This window comes from Oncorhynchus gorbuscha, linkage group LG12, assembly GCF_021184085.1.
Source record: "Oncorhynchus gorbuscha isolate QuinsamMale2020 ecotype Even-year linkage group LG12, OgorEven_v1.0, whole genome shotgun sequence".
NCBI classification, from domain to species: Eukaryota; Metazoa; Chordata; class Actinopteri; order Salmoniformes; family Salmonidae; genus Oncorhynchus; species Oncorhynchus gorbuscha.
Window position 1 is genome coordinate 67,327,380 of NC_060184.1, and position 18,287 is coordinate 67,345,666.

The following is an 18,287-nucleotide window of genomic DNA, read 5'->3' on the forward strand; positions in this document are numbered from 1 at the left end:
TGCCCGCGCCTGAGTGATCCGCGCTACCGAGGCAGTCAGTGGGCTCAATAACAACAGCACTCACTCTCACACAGAGAGAAAAGGAGAGCGATAAATAGAGAGAGAGAGACATTGTATAAGGCTGGGGTTTGGGTCAAGGGCAATTATTCAGTCTTAGGCAAGGTAACTCATCACATGACCACTTCTGTCACATTAAGTCCCTGGATGGTTAGTTTATTTTCTTCAAAAAGAGAAGGTGTGTTGTAGTTTCTGTTCAGTGTACTACAACTGTGGTTCTGGTTAAGGACAGAGATTAGGCCTAGTAGCCTACTCCCTAGACTCCTAGTCTCCAATCATTTCTGTCTGGACGGCAAAGATAATCAGTTTTCTAAAGGGTATTTAGCTTGTTTAGCGTAGAACTATGAGGTATGAGTTGAGTGTCAGAGTGAAGGACATGTAATTTAGGTTTACATGCCTGGTGTGCCATCTCCCCCGCCTTCAGTTTACAGCACCACCACAGTGACCTCTAGCGGCCTTCACCTGAACTACACTCTACATGCTCGTAGTCTTCGAAACCTGATAGCTGATAGTGCTCTGTAATGCCAGAATGACTGTCAGATAATTATAATGAAAGATATATGTCTCATCAGAGGTACTCTGATGCATTCCTGTGAGGAGAAAAGAGAAGAAGAGAGGAGAAAGAGGGGAGGAGAGAAAAGATGAGTGGAAAAGAGAAAAAGAGGGGGTTAGGAGAAGAACAGAGAAAAGGAGGGGGGGTCGATTGAGAGGAGAGAACAGCGTATAGTGAAAAGAGGAGAAGAGAGAACAGCAGAGAGTGAAAAGAGGAGAAGAGAGAACAACATAGAATGAAAAGAGAAGAGAGAACAGCATAGAATGAAAAGAGAAGAGAGAACAGCATAGAATGAAAAGAAAAGAGAGAACAGCATAGAATGAAAAGAAAAGAGAGAACAACATAGAATGAAAAGAGAAGAGAGAACAGCATAGAATGAAAAGAGAAGAGAGAACAGCATAGAATGAAAAGAGAAGAGAGAACAGCATAGAATGAAAAGAGAAAAGGAGAAGAGAGAACAGCATAGAATGAAAAGAACAAAAGAGAGAACAGCATAGAATAGCATAGAATGAAAAGAGAAGAGAGAACAGCATAGAATGAAAAGAGAAGAGAGAACAGCATAGAATGAAAAGAGAAGAGAGAACAGCATAGAATGAAAAGAAAAGAGAGAACAGCATAGAATGAAAAGAGAAGAGAGAACAGCAGAGTGAAAAGGAGAAGAGAGAACAGCAGAGTGAAAAGGAGAAGAGAGAACAGCATAAAGTGAACAGAGGAGAAGAGAGGAGAGAACAGCAGAGAGTGAAAAGAGAAGAGAGAACAGCAGAGTGAAAAGGAGAAGAGAGAACAGCAGAGTGAAAAGGAGAAGAGAGAACAGCATAAAGTGAACAGAGGAGAAGAGAGGAGAGAACAGCAGAGAGTGAAAAGAGAAGAGAGAACAGCAGAGTGAAAAGAGGAGAGAACAGCATAAAGTGAAAAGAGAAGAGAGAACAGCATAGAATGAAAAGAGAAGAGAGAACAGCATAGAATGAAAAGAGAAGAGAGAACAGCATAGAATGAAAAGAAAAGAGAGAACAGCATAGAATGAAAAGAGAAGAGAGAACAGCATAGAGGAGAAGAGGACAGTAGAGTGAAAAGAGGAGAAGATGAGAGAAGAGAACAGTATATAGTGAACAGAGGAGAAGAGAAGAGAGAACAGCAGAGAGTGAAAAGAGAAGAGAGAACAGCAGAGTGAAAAGAGGAGAGAACAGCAGAGAGTGAAAATAGAAGAGAGAACAGCATATAGTGAACAGAGGAGAAGAGAGGAGAGAACAGCAGAGAGTGAAAAGAGAAGAGAGAACAGCAGAGTGAAAAGAGGAGAGAACAGCAGAGAGTGAAAAGAGAAGAGAGAACAGCATATAGTGAACAGAGGAGAAGAGAGGAGAGAACAGCATAGAATGAAAAGAGAAGTGAGGAGAGAAGAGAACAGCAGAGTGAAAAGAGGAGAGAACAGCAGAGAGTGAAAAGATAAGAGAGAACAGCATATAGTGAACAGAGGAGAAGAGAGGAGAGAACAGCAGAGAGTGAAAAGAGAAGAGAGAACAGCAGAGTGAAAAGAGGAGAGAACAGCATAAAGTGAAAAGAGAAGAGAGAACAGCATATAGTGAACAGAGGAGAAGAGAGGAGAGAACAGCAGAGAGTGAAAAGAGAAGAGAGAACAGCAGAGTGAAAAGAGGAGAGAACAGCAGAGAGTGAAAAGAGAAGAGAGAACAGCATAGAATGAAAAGAGAAGCGAGGAGAGAAGAGAACAGCAGAGTGAAAAGAGGAGAGAACAGCAGAGTGAAAAGGAGAAGAGAGAACAGCATAGAATGAAAAGAGGAGACGAGAGGATGAAATTCCAGTGATAAACTCATCCCAGCTGTGTTCTGTCTGCCTCACAGATCATTCAGTCATTTACGAGTTTAATGTGATGATGAAGAATGTCTTTATACCATAACAACATTCACATGGCTGAGAGCGAGAGGGCGAGAGAGAAATAAAGAGAAATTCAGTCCTCACACAACCACTTCTGTCACATTAAAACCCTGGAAGGCTCGATTTAACAGCCTGAGATGGTCTTAAAGGAATTGTGGGTTTGTCCATGACAGGAGGGTGGGGAAAGGGAGTGAGAAAGAAAGAAGAGGGAGAGTGATAGTCTCAGATCTTTGAAAGTACCTCCTTTTTAACAGCTCATGTCATATCAACTCATACCCCAAAATGTTATTGACTCATCCTTGTAGTTGTGGCCAAAGCATAAATTAGAGACAACCCACTCGGTTTGGAAATATTTTGAAGACAATATATATATGACATCCATCAGATCAGTCTGTTTTCACAGTTCTCCTCTTTCTTTTTCCCTTTTCCTGCTCCCTCCATCTCCCTGTTTCCTTTTCTCTCATTGGTTGAGTATTATACTGATGTACTGTATCTGGTACTGTACCGTATATTGGGAACTTCAGAGGAGTAGTACAAATGTTAGCCTTATTTGGACAAAAACAGAGATTCATCTTCAGATGTGTTTGTCTGAGATCCGTTTGTGTGTGTTTTGAAAGTGTGTGTGTGGGTCTGTGCCTCAGAACCAACATATTCATGTGTGACACACACACAGTTTCCTGTTATGACATGATAATGTAAATATGGGAACCCACTGATGCTCTGAGTAGCCTCTATTCAGTTCCTGCTTGTCCGCTAGAGCAGTGGTTACTGTTGAAAGTTGCAATAGTAGAATGCACAAGGTGCAACTTCTAAATTGGGTCGTGCATCATCACTTCCTCTTGTCATGTGAGTCATTACACACCTTAGAGCTATTTATAACTTGTCAGAAATGTCCAGATCAATTAGCCCATGTAAGCGAATGTTTTTTTAGCCCATAGATAGTTGTAATTTTTTAGTCACTCAAACATCACATGAATATACATTAGACATGGCAAAATTTGCTTTAAATCTGCTAAATTGTATTTGCATCTTATGACAAAATATGTAGAATTGCAGAAAATAAACCTGAAAAATTCATTGGGGTGTTCCCCAATGCTGGAAGGGGGGCTCCAAGTGAAACATTTTGGGAACCCCTGCACTGGAAGCCCCCATTCGTGCTGAAAAATCTGTCCATAGAGTAGGGTTAGAAGTCAACCAAGATCTAAGGTCAGTTTAGTATTTCCAACCCCTACTGCTTCAGGTTAGGATTGGTGAAGGGAACTGATCCTAGAACATGTGAAACTCATTTCCCTCTATGCTGAGCACAACTGAAAGCATGTGAACCAATAACAGCACACCAATCAAAGCACTTTATTGCACCGTATAGTATGACATTGAGCCAACGGAAGGCTCTTATAAAAGTGTCCTTTTGATCTTTTCATCATGTGTACAAAACAGTCACACACACCTGTACCGTACAAAACACTATTTACACACAATATATACATACGAACACACACACACCATGCAGTCTCTCTCACCTCTAGTTTCTGGACCAGGTTTAACCCTACCCACCAGACTCGTTTCTCTCCAACACACAGTCAGGGGCTGATAATGTCATCACCATTCTCCAGTACAGAATAACAAGCAAATAAATACACGTCATGATATGCATGTTTTTCATACATGGCATCACATTATAGCTATCTGAGACTAAAGTAGCTGATGAATTAAATACAAATGAAATGTGTTGTGTTTTTAATGATCAAACTCAAAAGATGAATGTAAACAAAGCATAAGGAGCACTAAAATGTTTTTCACAGAAAAGTTATAACTGAAAACATGCATATAAGATGCCATAAGTAGTAACTTATGACTAACATATTTAAAATAAATAAATAAACTGTCTCTTTGTTAGAACACTTCATTGTGGGTGTGTCTCTTTGTTAGAACACTTCACTGTGGGTGTGTCTCTCTGTTAGAACACTTCACTGTGGGTGTGTCTCTTTGTTAGAACACTTCACTGTGGGTGTGTCTCTTTGTTAGAACACTTCACTGTGGGTGTGTCTCTTTGTTAGAACACTTCATTGTGGGTGTCTCTTTGTTAGAACACTTCACTGTGGGTGTGTCTTTGTTTGAACACTTCACTGTGGGTGTGTCTCTGTTAGAACACTTCACTGTGGGTGAGTCTCTGTTAGAACATTTCACTGTGGGTGTGTCTCTGTTAGAACATTTCACTGTGGGTGTGTCTCTGTTAGAACACTTCACTGTGGGTGTCTCTTTGTTAGAACACTTCACTGTGGGTGTGTCTCTGTTAAAACACTTCACTGTGGGTGTGTCTGTTAGAACACTTCACTGTGGGTGTGTCTGTTAGAACACTTCACTGTGGGTGTGTCTCTGTTAGAACATTTCACCGTGGGTGTGTCTCTGTTAGAACACTTCACTGTGGGTGTGTCTGTTAGAACACTTCACTGTGGGTGTGTCTCTGTTAGAACACTTCACTGTGGGTGTGTCTGTTAGAACACTTCACTGTGGGTGTGTCTCTGTTAGAACATTTCACTGTGGGTGTGTCTCTGTTAGAACACTTCACTGTGGGTGTGTCTCTGTTAGAACATTTCACTGTGGGTGTGTCTCTATGTTAGAACACTTCACTGTGGGTGTGTCTTTGTTAGAACTTTTCACTGTGGGTGTGTCTCTGTTAGAACACTTCACTGTGGGTGTGTCTCTGTTAGAACACTTCACTGTGGGTGTGTCTCTGTTAGAACACTTCACTGTGGGTGTGTCTCTGTTAGAACACTTCACTGTGGGTGTGTCTCTGTTAGAACACTTCACTGTGGGTGTGTCTCAAATAGCACCTGATTCCCTACACGGAGTCCTACTTGTCCTAAGTAGTGTACCTTAAAGGAAACGGGGCCATTTAGAAAGCATTGTGTCTCTGGTCCAGAGCTGGGTTTCACAACTCCTTGCAACTACATTCCCCCCCTGCTACTTACTGGGCTCTCTGCTTAGCAGAATCACATATTACCACAATCATATGCGTACAATGTTTAAACAATGTGGGATAGAAACAATGGTTTACTTCTAACGGATTCACTTGGCATTTAGGAGTCAATGGGTTTTAGGAAACAAATCGAGAATGTGATTCTAATAAGAGGAGTGCACTGCACTGCATTGCGCACACACGCGCGCACACACACACATACACACACATGTACACAGGGTGTGGGTGGAGAGAGCTGTATAACAGGGCTAGTCCTCAGTGTGTTTCAGTTATCTCTCCATATAGATTATGTTTATATACAATATTTATATTTATACACTAATCTGAACCCCCTGTCTTCTTCTGACAATATACTTTAATAACTTTATTTTTAATGTCTATTTCATCAACAAAACAGATATGTTCAGCGATATTTTCTCTCTCTCTCCTAACAACAACTACTAGTGGTCCAGTCAGTCTTCCTGTCTATCGATACACAGTGTTCCCTTAAGGTTTTGTACAGTGACTTCCTGTCTATCGATACAGTGTTCCCTTAAGGTTTTGTACAGTGACTTCCTGTCTATCGATACACAGTGTTCCCTTAAGGTTTTGTACAGTGACTTCCTGTCTATCGATACACAGTGTTCCCTTAAGGTTTTGTACAGTGACTTCCTGTCTATCGATACAGTGTTCCCTTAAGGTTTTGTACAGTGACTTCCTGTCTAGGTGTCAGGTTTAACCTGGGGTGCAGAAACAGCCATACCTCCACCACAGCACAACTAAAGGATCAGACAACTGGCACCACACCATATGACCATGTGCAGATTCAAAAATACAGTACGTCTTGATTTAAAATGAACACTAGCGATATACAAGCACATATCCATACACACGCATGCTAACACATACATACACACACATCCCCCTCACTCAGGTCCATCCCCCAGGATGGGCGGCTGGGTTACATGTTATAAGCCACGTAGATGGGGTCGAGCTGGTCCTGTAGGAAGCCGTCCCGGAGGTGCATGCGCTGCTTCTCCCCGCGAGAGTTGATGGGGATCACCCCGATGTCCGTTACTACGACGACCCCAACGATGAGGTAATGCTCCTCCAGCACCGCCTTGGTCACCATGGGAACCAGGTCCAGGGCTTCCTGCTCCGAGCCTTCTAGTTCTATTACGACTACCAGCAGGTTAGTCCAGGGAAACACCGCACTGTGGCACACACGTACACACACACACACACACACACACACACACACACACACACGTAATTTACAACTATAGTGATTATACCTTAATTAAGAATTGAAATAGAAACATCTGTTCTAGGTGTGTATAGCAACGTACCACTCCATGATGTTCTTGTGCGTCCTGATGACGGAGGTCTCTATGTCTATAGGATGATACCTCATCCCCCTCAGCTCCATGGCCTCCTCCAACGCGCCCACAACATACAGAGCATCATGTCTCTCTGGGGAGGAAACAGAGAGAAAGGGTGACTGTGTTAGTGTGTGTGTGTGTGTGTGTGTTAGTGTGTGTGTGTTAGTGTGAGTGTGTGTGTGTTAGTGTGTGTGTGTGTGTGTATATACCTCCGCTGGCATCAGTGAGTTCAGTACGTCGTAAGAAGCCCAGGTATCCGGTGCGAGCCCAGACGGTGGACGTGTCTCCGAAGCTGAGTCTGGAGGTGAAGTGATCAGACTGAAGGACCTCCTCTCCATAACCACTGTAATATCCACTGCCATTATGGGCACTGTGCACCCAGATCTAGACAGGGGAGAGACAGAGAATTTCATTTAAATCATCTTTGTTGGGGCAACATAAAATCAGGAAACAAGATCATTAAATCAATTAGTGTGTATGTGTGTGTGCTGACCTCTCCTAGGTGGGAGTCTCCCAGCGGTCCCTTGGTCTCTGGGTTGGCGATGATGATGCGGACGCCAGGTAAGATCTGAAACAGTCACCATGGTTACGCTACAATCTCCAGGTCCACATACGGCATATACTGCAGCCTATGAGGCATTCTGGTCTATGTGTAGAGAGCTGCAGCCAAACCACCCAGTGAACCACAGACAGGAGAGAAGCTGAGTCTAAGGACTCTACAGTGATGAAGCTTAATGATTGTAAATGTTCAAACATGGCTCAGGACCCACCTTTCCTGACTCCATGAGAGGGAGACTGTGAGGAGAACCTCTCTCCACCAACCGCACCCTGAGAGAAACAAAAAACACTGTTATACAAGTTGATTGGTTGATTGATCTGATTGGTTGTTGCTGTGATTGACCGGCAAACATACCTATCATGCCGCAGAGCTCTCATGTCCACGTACACTGTAGTGGGATCCGGTCCAGAGGTTCCCTGTAACCAATCACAGCACAGAGTGACCATGTTATCACACACAAACAAACATGTACAGTACATAAACAAACACGTACAGACACGTACGTACGCACGCACACACACACACACACACACACACACACACACACACACACACACACACACACACACACACACACACACACACACACACACACACACACACACACACACACACACACACACACACACACACACACCTGTAGACAGATAGCCAGGTTGACCCTACAGCCGAATGCTGTGCTGACAGATCGGGGGTGCAGGCCCAGGTCTTTAAACAGCTTGGAGAAGGAGTGTGTTAGAGACATCCTGGGTCTCTCCTCTGCTACCACAACACACGCCCTCACACGGGACAGGTCCAGGCCCCGTGCCTGGAGAGGAAGTGGAGGGGTGTGAAGAGAAGGAGAGAGTGGGGTGAAGAGGAGGAGGGATGGGGTGAAGAGGAAGAGAGATGGGGTGAAGAGGAGGAAAGAGTGGGGTGAAGAGGAGGAGATATTGGGTGAAGAGGAGGAGAGATGGGGTGAAGAGGAGGAGAGAGTGGGTGAAGAGGAGGAGAGAGTGGGGTGAAGAGGAGGAGAGAGTGGGTGAAGAGGAGGAGATATTGGGTGAAGAGGAGGAGAGAGTGGGGTGAAAAGGAGGAGAGAGTGGGGTGAAGGGGAAGAGAGAGTGGGGTGAAGAGGAGGAGATATTGGGTGAAGAGGAGGAGAGATGGGGTGAAGAGGAGGAGAGATGGGGTGAAGAGGAGGAGAGAGTGGGGTGAAGAGGAGGAGAGATGGGGTGAAGAGGAGGAGAGATGGGGTGAAGAGGAGGAGAGATGGGGTGAAGAGGAAGAGAGATGGGGTGAAGAGGAGGAGAGATGGGGTGAAGAGGAGGAGAGATGGGGTGAAGAGGAGGAGAGAGTGGGGTGAAGAGGAGGAGAGATGGGGTGAAGAGGAGGAGAGATGGGGTGAAAAGGAGGAGAGATGGGGTGAAGAGGAGGAGAGAGTGGGGTGAAGAGGAGGAGAGATGGGGTGAAGAGGAGGAGAGATGGGGTGAAGAGGAGGAGAGATGGGGTGAAGAGGAGGAGAGATGGGGTGAAGAGGAGGAGAGAGTGGGGTGAAGAGGAGGAGAGATGGGGTGAAGAGGAGGAGAGATGGGGTGAAGAGGAGGAGAGATGGGGTGAAGAGGAGGAGAGATGGGGTGAAGAGGAGGAGAGATGGGGTGAAGAGGAGGAGATGGGGTGAAGAGGAGGAGAGAGTGGGGTGAAGAGGAGGAGAGATGGGGTGAAGAGGAGGAGAGATGGGGTGAAGAGGAGGAGAGATGGGGTGAAGAGGAGGAGATGGGGTGAAGAGGAGGAGAGATGGGGTGAAGAGGAGGAGAGATGGGGTGAAGAGGTGGAGAGAGATGGGGTGAAGAGGAGGAGAGAGTGGGGTGAAGAGGAGGAGAGATGGGGTGAAGAGGAGGAGAGATGGGGTGAAGAGGAGGAGATATTGGGTGAAGAGGAGGAGAGAGATGGGGTGAAGAGGAGGAGAGATGGGGTGAAGAGGAGGAGAGATGGGGTGAAGAGGAGGAGATGGGGTGAAGAGGAGGAGAGATGGGGTGAAGAGGAGGAGAGATGGGGTGAAGAGGAGGAGAGATGGGGTGAAGAGGAGGAGAGATGGGGTGAAGAGGAGGAGAGATGGGGTGAAGAGGAGGAGAGATGGGGTGAAGAGGAGGAGAGAGTGGGGTGAAGAGGAGGAGAGATGGGGTGAAGAGGAGGAGAGATGGGGTGAAGAGGAGGAGATGGGGTGAAGAGGAGGAGAGAGTGGGTGAAGAGGAGGAGAGAGTGGGGTGAAGAGGTGGAGAGAGTGGGGTGAAAAGGAGGAGAGAGTGGGGTGAAGAGGAGGAGAGAGTGGGGTGAAGAGGATGGGGGAGAGATGGGGTGAAGAGGAGGAGAGATGGGGTGAAGAGGAGGAGAGATGGGGTGAAGAGGAGGAGAGATGGGGTGAAGAGGAGGAGAGATGGGGTGAAGAGGAGGAGAGATGGGGTGAAGAGGAGGAGAGAGTGGGGTGAAGAGGAGGAGAGATGGGGTGAAGAGGAGGAGAGATGGGGTGAAGAGGAGGAGAGATGGGGTGAAGAGGAGGAGAGATGGGGTGAAGAGGAGGAGAGATGGGGTGAAGAGGAGGAGAGATGGGGTGAAGAGGAGGAGAGATGGGGTGAAGAGGAGGAGAGAGTGGGGTGAAGAGGAGGAGAGATGGGGTGAAGAGGAGGAGAGATGGGGTGAAGAGGAGGAGAGAGTGGGGTGAAGAGGAGGAGAGATGGGGTGAAGAGGAGGAGAGATGGGGTGAAGAGGAGGAGAGATGGGGTGAAGAGAAGTTAACTTTAAATACACAACATTTCCATCCTTCCCTCCCTCTCATCCCACCCTCATCCTACTGATGGCTATAAAGCTGTTGTTTGTTCCTGGATCTGTTCCCTATGTGTTTCTCTCAGTGAGTCAGCTCCTAGTTTCCATGGCAATTTCCATTGGTGAAAGTTAACCTCTTAAAATAAACTCAGTCTGTCGATCAGCAACCAATCAGACAACACCTCAGGCCACAAACACACTGTTTACTGAGTCAATTCAAAGAGCACTTGATTTAGTTCTCTCTGCGTGTGGAATGTGTTTGTTTATGTGTGTGTGTGTGTTTGTGTACCTTCAGTGCCTCTGTCTGCAGGCCTAGTCCTTTAGTGCAGAGCTCCATGACGCTGTAGGAACAGAAGGTGTCTCTGACTCTGAGCTGGCTGACAGCGAGCAGCCACAGCGCTGGGTTAGACTCCAACTCTACTGGAGGGATCAGGATAGACTGGTGGCCACTATACACACTGGAGAGTTAGAGGTTAGAAAGCGAAGTCAATTGTTGGACATTGAAACTGTTGTTTAACAGGTGTGTGTGTGTGTGTGTGTGTGTGTGTGTGTGTGTGTGTGTGTGTGTGTGTGTGTGTGTGTGTGTGTGTGTGTGTGTGTGTGTGTGTGTGTACCTGCAGAGACACCAGAGGACAAAGCCCAGGCCACAGTAGGGGTCGAGACAGATGGCTACCTCTCTGGAGGGATAGAGTTCACACTGCAGCTTCACCGATCGGCAGAACGCTCCCACCGCATTATGGGACATCTACACACACACCCACAAAACATGTCAGACACTAGGCATAGCAAGGGATAGAGGTCAGGGATGGAGGTCAGAGGTCAGGGGTTAATGTTACCTGTACTCCAGCCAGCATGCCAGTAGTGGACACACTGAAGTCCAGATAGGCCAGGGCATCAGGGTTACAGGGCTTATATAGAGCTGGAGGCTTCTTCTTTGGCAGGTCATCTGAAAACACAAAATAATATTCAGTTATACACCAGTACAAACAACCAGCTAACAGCCTGACAGATACACTGTATGTGGTCAGAGCTGACCTGTGTCCAGGACGGGAGGCCAGTTCCTGATGTCCACTGTGGCGACCGCCTCCTTCGACCGCAGCAGCTTACAGATGACTGCTGTGGTCATCACACAGGCCGAACGACTGACCTAGAAGGACAGAGAGATGGATGAAGGGACAGAGAGATGATGAAGGGACAGAGAGATGATGAAGGGACAGAGAGATGGATGAAGGGACAGAGATGATGAAGGGACAGAGAGATGATGAAGGAACAGAGAGATGATGAAGGAACAGAGAGATGATGAAGGAACAGAGAGAAGGATGAAGAGACAGAGATGATGAAGGGACAGAGATGATGAAGGGACAGAGATGGATGAAGGGACAGAGAGATGGGTGAAGGGACAGAGAGATGATGAAGGGACAGAGAGATGATGAAGGGACAGAGAGATGATGAAGGGACAGAGAGATGGATAAAGGGACAGAGACATGATGAATGGACAGAGATGATGAAGGGACAGAGAGATGGATGAAGGGACAGAGAGATGATGAAGGGACAGAGAGATGATGAAGGGACAGAGATGATGAAGGGACAGAGAGATGGATAAAGGGACAGAGACATGATGAAGGGACAGAGATGATGAAGGGACAGAGAGATGGATGAAGGGACAGAGAGATGATGAAGGGACAGAGAGATAATGAAGGGACAGAGAGATGATGAAGGGACAGAGAGATGATGAAGGGACAGAGAGATGGATGAAGGGACAGAGAGATGATGAAGGGACAGAGAGATAATGAAGGGATAGAGAGATAGAATGCTACTGCATCTTTATCTTCTACCCCCTATCAACCAGTTGACCGGGCAGTATTGACCCCTAGTTGACCTCAGTGTTTGACCTCTCACCTCTACGATCATCTTGACTGTGGGCAGTGTGGTTGAGATGTTCTGTGGGTGGGGCGGTCTGACAGTGATAGGAACACAGCCAGCGTAAAGGCAACCGTAGAATGCTGCGATCAAGTCTATACCTGTAACACACAAAGGAGTGGGGAGTGTATTTACGGGTACATGCTAACTGAGTGTTTGTGTGTGTGTGTGTGTATGTGTGTTTGTTTGTGTATGTGGGGGTACATGCTAACTGAGTGTGTGTGAATGTGGGGTTACAGGCTAACTGAGTGTGTGTGTGTGTGTGTGTGTCTGTGTGTGTGTGTGTGTGTGTGTGTGTGTGTGTGTGTGTGTGTGTGTGTGTGTGTGTGTGTGTGTGTGTGTGTGTGTGTGTGTGTGTGGGGGTACAGGCTAACTGAGTGTGTGTGTATGTGGGGGTACAGGCTAACTGAGTGTGTGTGTTTGTGTGTGTGTATGTGTGTTTGTTTGTGTGTGTGGGGGTACAGGCTAACTGAGTGTGTGTGTATGTGGGGGTACAGGCTAACTGAGTGTGTGTGTATGTGGGGGTACAGGCTAACTGAGGCTAACTGTGTGTGTGTGTGTGCGTGTGTGGGGGTACATGCTAACTGAGTGTGTGTGTGTGTGTGTGTGGGGGGGTACATGCTAAGTGAGTGTGTGTTACCTGGTGGGTAGACCAGTGCTATGTGGTCTCCCTCCTGCAGTCCTCCTCTCTCCAGTAGCAGGGCAGCAACTCTCTCCGCCCTCTTATGGAGCTGAAGACAGGTCAGAGAACTAGACACCAGCCCCTAGAGGGAGAGAGAGATAGAGAGAGCAATCATAACAGAATCCTTCGAAAATGATAATGGGTGTGTGTGTGTGTGTGTGTGTGTGTGTGTGTGTGTGTGTGTGTGTGTGTGTGTGTGTGTGTGTGTGTGTGTGTGTGTGTGTGTGTGTGTGTGTGTGTGTGTGTGTGTGTGTGTGTGTGTGTGTGTGTGTGTGTGTGTGTGTGTGTGTGTGTGTGTGTGAGTGTGAGTGAGTGAGTAAGTGAGTGATGTATGTTACCCGGGAGCTGAGCAGTGTGTAGAGGATGTGGTCAGGCGTCGTCTGAGATCTCCATTGCAGCACCTCTGACAGGAACAGGAACTACAGGACACACGACAGGATATGATATCACAGGCACTAACATAATAATAATCCATCTCATCCATATTTCTGTGGCAATGGAATGGTGTGTTACCTGGTCGTTGTCATCAGTCTGTCCCAGGTCTCTGCCGCTGGCCATAGCGATTCTCTTCCCAGACACCAGATTCCCCACCATCACAGAGGCAGGACCAATCTCTACAACACACACATACACACAGACACAAACAAGGTAAAGAAATGTCCAAAACGTTATTTGAATTAACAGTGACATTTACAACAAGAAGGTTGAGGGATATAATAGATAACAATGTTCTTCATCGTTCACTAAATCAGCTCTGCTAAACACATGCTGTCTCTCTCTAGCTGTCTCTAGATCCCTCTCACTCTCTCTGTCTCTCTCGAGCTCTGTCTCTAGATCCCTCTCACTCTCTCTGTCTCTCTCTAGCTCCGTCTCTAGGTCCCTCTCACTCTCTCTGTCTCTCTCTAGCTCCGTCTCTAGATCCCTCTCACTCTCTCTGTCTCTCTCTAGCTGTCTCTAGATCCCTCCCACTCTCTCTGTCTCCCTCTAGCTCTGTCTCTAGGTCCCTCGCTCTGTCTCTAGGTCCCTCTCTCTGTCTCCCTCTAGCTCCGTCTCCAGATCCCTCTCACTCTCTCTGTCTCCCTCTAGCTCCGTCTCTAGGTCCCTCTCTCAGTCTCCCTCTAGGTCCCTCTCTCTGTCTCCCTCTAGCTCCGTCTCCAGATCCCTCTCACTCTCTGTCTCTCTCTAGCTCCGTCTCTAGGTCCCTCTCACTCTCTCTGTCTCCCTCTAGCTCTGTCTCTCGATCCCTCTCACTCTCTCTGTCTCTCTCTAGCTCTGTCTCTAGATCCCTCTCACTCTCTCTGTCTCCCTCTAGCTCCGTCTCTAGGTCCCTCTCTCTGTCTCCCTCTAGCTCCGTCTCCAGATCCCTCCCACTCTCTCACTGTCTCTCTCTAGATCCCTCTCACTCTCTCTGTCTCTCTCTAGCTCCGTCTCTAGGTCCCTCTCACTCTCTCTGTCTCCCTCTAGCTCCGTCTCTAGGTCCCTCTCTCTGTCTCCCTCTAGCTCCGTCTCTAGGTCCCTCTCTCTGTCTCCATCTAGCTCTGTCTCTAGGTCCCTCTCTCTGTCTCCCTCTAGCTCCGTCTCTAGGTCCCTCTCTCTGTCTCCCTCTAGCTCCGTCTCTAGGTCCCTCTCACTCACTCTAGCTATGTCTCTAGGTCCCCCCTCTCTGTCTCTAGATCCCTCTCACTCTCTCTGTCTCTCTCTAGCTGTCTCTAGATCCCTCCCACTCTCTCTGTTTCTCTCTAGCTCCGTCTCTAGGTCCCTCTCACTGTCTCTGTCTCTCTCTAGCTGTCTTTAGATCCCTCTCACTCTCACTGTCTCTCTCTAGCTGTCTCTAGATCCCTCCTACTCTCTCTGTTTCTCTCTAGCTCCGTCTCTAGGTCCCTCTCACTGTCTCTCTAGCTCCGTCTCTAGGTCCCTCTCACTCTCTCTGTCTCTCTCTCTATATTTTTCTCTGTCTGTCTCACCTGGTTGTTTCTGTCGTGGTTTGGGCAGGTTGGTAACACAGGTGTGAGGACACATGAGCACATTACAGGGGTGCAGCCCCCCCTCCAGGTACAGCTGTTTGGTCTCAGACAGGTGTATACCCCCCAGGGGTCTTAGGGAGGGTGTTGGCTGGAACTAACCCCAGGCAGAACACACCCACACCATGGATACTGTCTATCGCCTGTCAATCACACACACATAGAGGAGGAGTGAACAAAAAAAACTCTGCTGTCAGTTCAAAAGTAGTGTAAAAAACTGATGAGAGCAACATTTTTACAGGTCTGTGTTCTGGTTGCATTATGGTCGTACTGTGGTCATGTTGAGGTAGTGTTACCTGCATTATGGTCGTACTGTGGTCATGTTGAGGTGGTGTTACATGCATTATGGTCGTACTGTGGTCATGTTGAGGTGGTGTTACCTGCATTATGGTCGTACTGTGGTCATGTTGAGGTGGTGTTACCTGCATTATGGTCGTACTGTGGTCATGTTGAGGTGGTGTTACATGCATTATGGTCATACTGTGGTCATGTTGAGGTGGTGTTACCTGCATTATGGTCGTACTGTGGTCATGTTGAGGTGGTGTTACCTGCATTATGGTCGTACTGTGGTCGTGTTGAGGTGGTGTTACATGCATTATGGTCGTACTGTGGTCGTGTTGAGGTAGTTTTACCTGCATTATGGTCGTACTGTGGTCATGTTGAAGTGGTGTTACATGCATTATGGTCGTACTGTGGTCGTGTTGAGGTAGTTTTACCTGCATTATGGTCGTACTGTGGTCGTGTTGAGGTAGTGTTACCTGCATTATGGTCGTGTTGAGGTAGTGTTACCTGCATTATGGTCGTACTGTGGTCGTGTTGAGGTAGTTTTACCTGCATTATGGTCGTACTGTGGTCGTGTTGAGGTAGTGTTACCTGCATTATGGTAGTGTTGAGGTAGTGTTACCTGCATTATGGTCGTGTTGAGGTAGTGTTACCTACATTATGGTCGTGATGAGGTAGTGTTGAGGTAGTGTTACCTGCATTATGGTCGTGTTGAGGTAGTGTTACCTGCATTATGGTCGTGATGAAGTAGTGTTGCATGCATTATGGTCGTACTGTGGTCATGTTGAGGTAGTGTTACCTGCATTATGGTCATGATGAGGTAGTGTTACCTACATTATGGTCGTGATGAGGTAGTTTTACCTGCATTATGGTCGTGATGAGGTAGTTTTACCTGCATTATGGTCGTGATGAGGTAGTTTTACCTGCATTATGGTCGTACTGTGGTCATGTTGATGTAGTGTTACCTGCATTATGGTCGTACTGTGGTCATGTTGAGGTGGTGTTACCTGCATTATGGTCCTGATGAGGTAGTGTTACCTACATTATGGTCGTGATGAGGTAGTGTTACCTGCATTATGGTCGTGTTGAGGTAGTTTTACCTGCATTATGGTCGTACTGTGGTCATGTTGAGGTAGTGTTACCTGCATTATGGTCGTACTATGGTCATGTTGAGGTGGTGTTACCTGCATTATGGTCGTGTTGAGGTAGTGTTACCTGCATTATGGTCGTGATGAGGTAGTGTTACCTGCATTATGGTCGTACTGTGGTCATGTTGAGGTGGTGTTACCTGCATTATGGTCGTGATGAGGTAGTGTTACCTACATTATGGTCGTACTGTGGTCATGTTGAGGTAGTGTTACCTGCATTATGGTCGTACTGTGGTCATGTTGAGGTGGTGTTACCTGCATTATGGTCGTGTTGAGGTAGTGTTACCTACATTATGGTCGTGATGAGATAGTGTTACCTGCATTATGGTCGTGATGAGGTAGTGTTACCTACATTATGGTCGTGATGAGGTAGTGTTACCTGCATCATGGTCATGTTGAGGTAGTGTTACCTACATTATGGTCGTACTGTGGTCGTGATGAGGTAGTGTTACCTGCATTATGGTCATGTTGAGGTAGTGTTACCTACATTATGGTCGTACTGTGGTCGTGTTGAGGTAGTGTTACCTACAATATGGTCATGTTGGGGTAGTGTTACCTAAATTGTGGTGGCATTGACGTGGTGTTGAGGCGGTATTACTCACATTATGGTCTTACAGTAGTCGTGTTGAGGTAGGTGTTACCTACATTATGGTCGTGTTGAGGTAGGTGTTACCTACATTATGGTCGTGTTGAGGTAGTGTTACCTACATTATGGTCGTGTTGAGGTACGTGTTACCTACATTATGGTCGTGTTCAGGTGGTGTTACCTGCATCATGGTCGTGTTGAGGTAGTGTTACCTGCATTATGGTCGTGTTGAGGTAGTGTTACCTACATTATGGTCGTGTTGAGGCAGTGTTACCTACAGTATGGTCGTACTGTGTTTGTGTTGAGGTGGTGTTACCTACAGTATGGTCGTACTGTGTTTGTGTTGAGGTGGTGTTACCTACATTATGGTCGTGTTGAGGTAGTGTTACCTACATTATGGTCGTACTGTGGTCGTGTTGCAGTGGTGTTACCTGCAGCACGCGGCTCATCCACTGGAAGCTGTCCTCCTCAGTAGAGTCTGGTCTCTGCTCTGCTACTACCACGATACGCTCATCACGCAGCACGGTCACACTAAACACTGCTATCCTGGAGCCACGTACAGACAGAAGATTAGAGTTAGATGGTTATTAAGGTACTGTATATGTACTGCTACCGTTTACATGCAGAGTACAGAGGAGAATACTATTCCCTATGTAGGCCACTACTTTTGACCAGAACATGTGGCCCGGTTGCATACCTCCCCCTGTAGACGAATTTCATTGGCTCCACGGCCAGTGCAGTGGCTACGATGTCATCAGCGTTATGTCTGCGCCCGCTGACCATGATGAGGCCGTCCATCTTTCCGGAGATAAACACCAGACCGCCTGGGCCCACAAAGCCCAGCAGCCCCGTACGCACAAACGCATACTCACTGACCAGGCCTCCACCTGAGGCTACAGGGAACACCTATACACACACAAACATTACACACACATATTATAAACAAACACTCACACGTTTTTACACATATTGTACATGTACTCATACATTATACACACATACTATATGTATTTTACACGCACACGTCTCCTTACCTCAAAGGTGTTCTTGGTCATGCCTGTCAATCCATAGTAAGAGGTTCCCGTGGCGACAGAACACACACACAGCTCCCCGATCTCATCTGTCTTACACAGGAGAGGCACACCTTCTGGCTTCACCACACACACTACGGCTGGGGACAGAACACACACATTAAACCTCACATTCACCCCTCACAAAACTGGAGCTGAAGAAGAGAGCAGGCTTAACACACACACACAGGTATGTACATGTACAAGCACACAAAGGTGCATGCGCACACACACAAACACAGACCCCTACCTCCAGGCATAACAGTGCCCACATCCTGCACAGTGAGGACTGACAGGCGTTCCTCGGTGTCGACGCGGACCACACTGTAACTCAGACCCTGCATGGAGAGAACCCCTCGGCCTGGTGGCTGGCTAC

General features: G+C 47.1%; 1 pseudogene; it reads right to left on the reverse strand.

The window, feature by feature from the left end:
* Nucleotides 1-3,836: 3,836 nt before the first annotated feature.
* The window catches only part of LOC123991278, a 28,914-nt pseudogene continuing 14,463 nt past the window's right edge, over nucleotides 3,837-18,287 (reverse strand).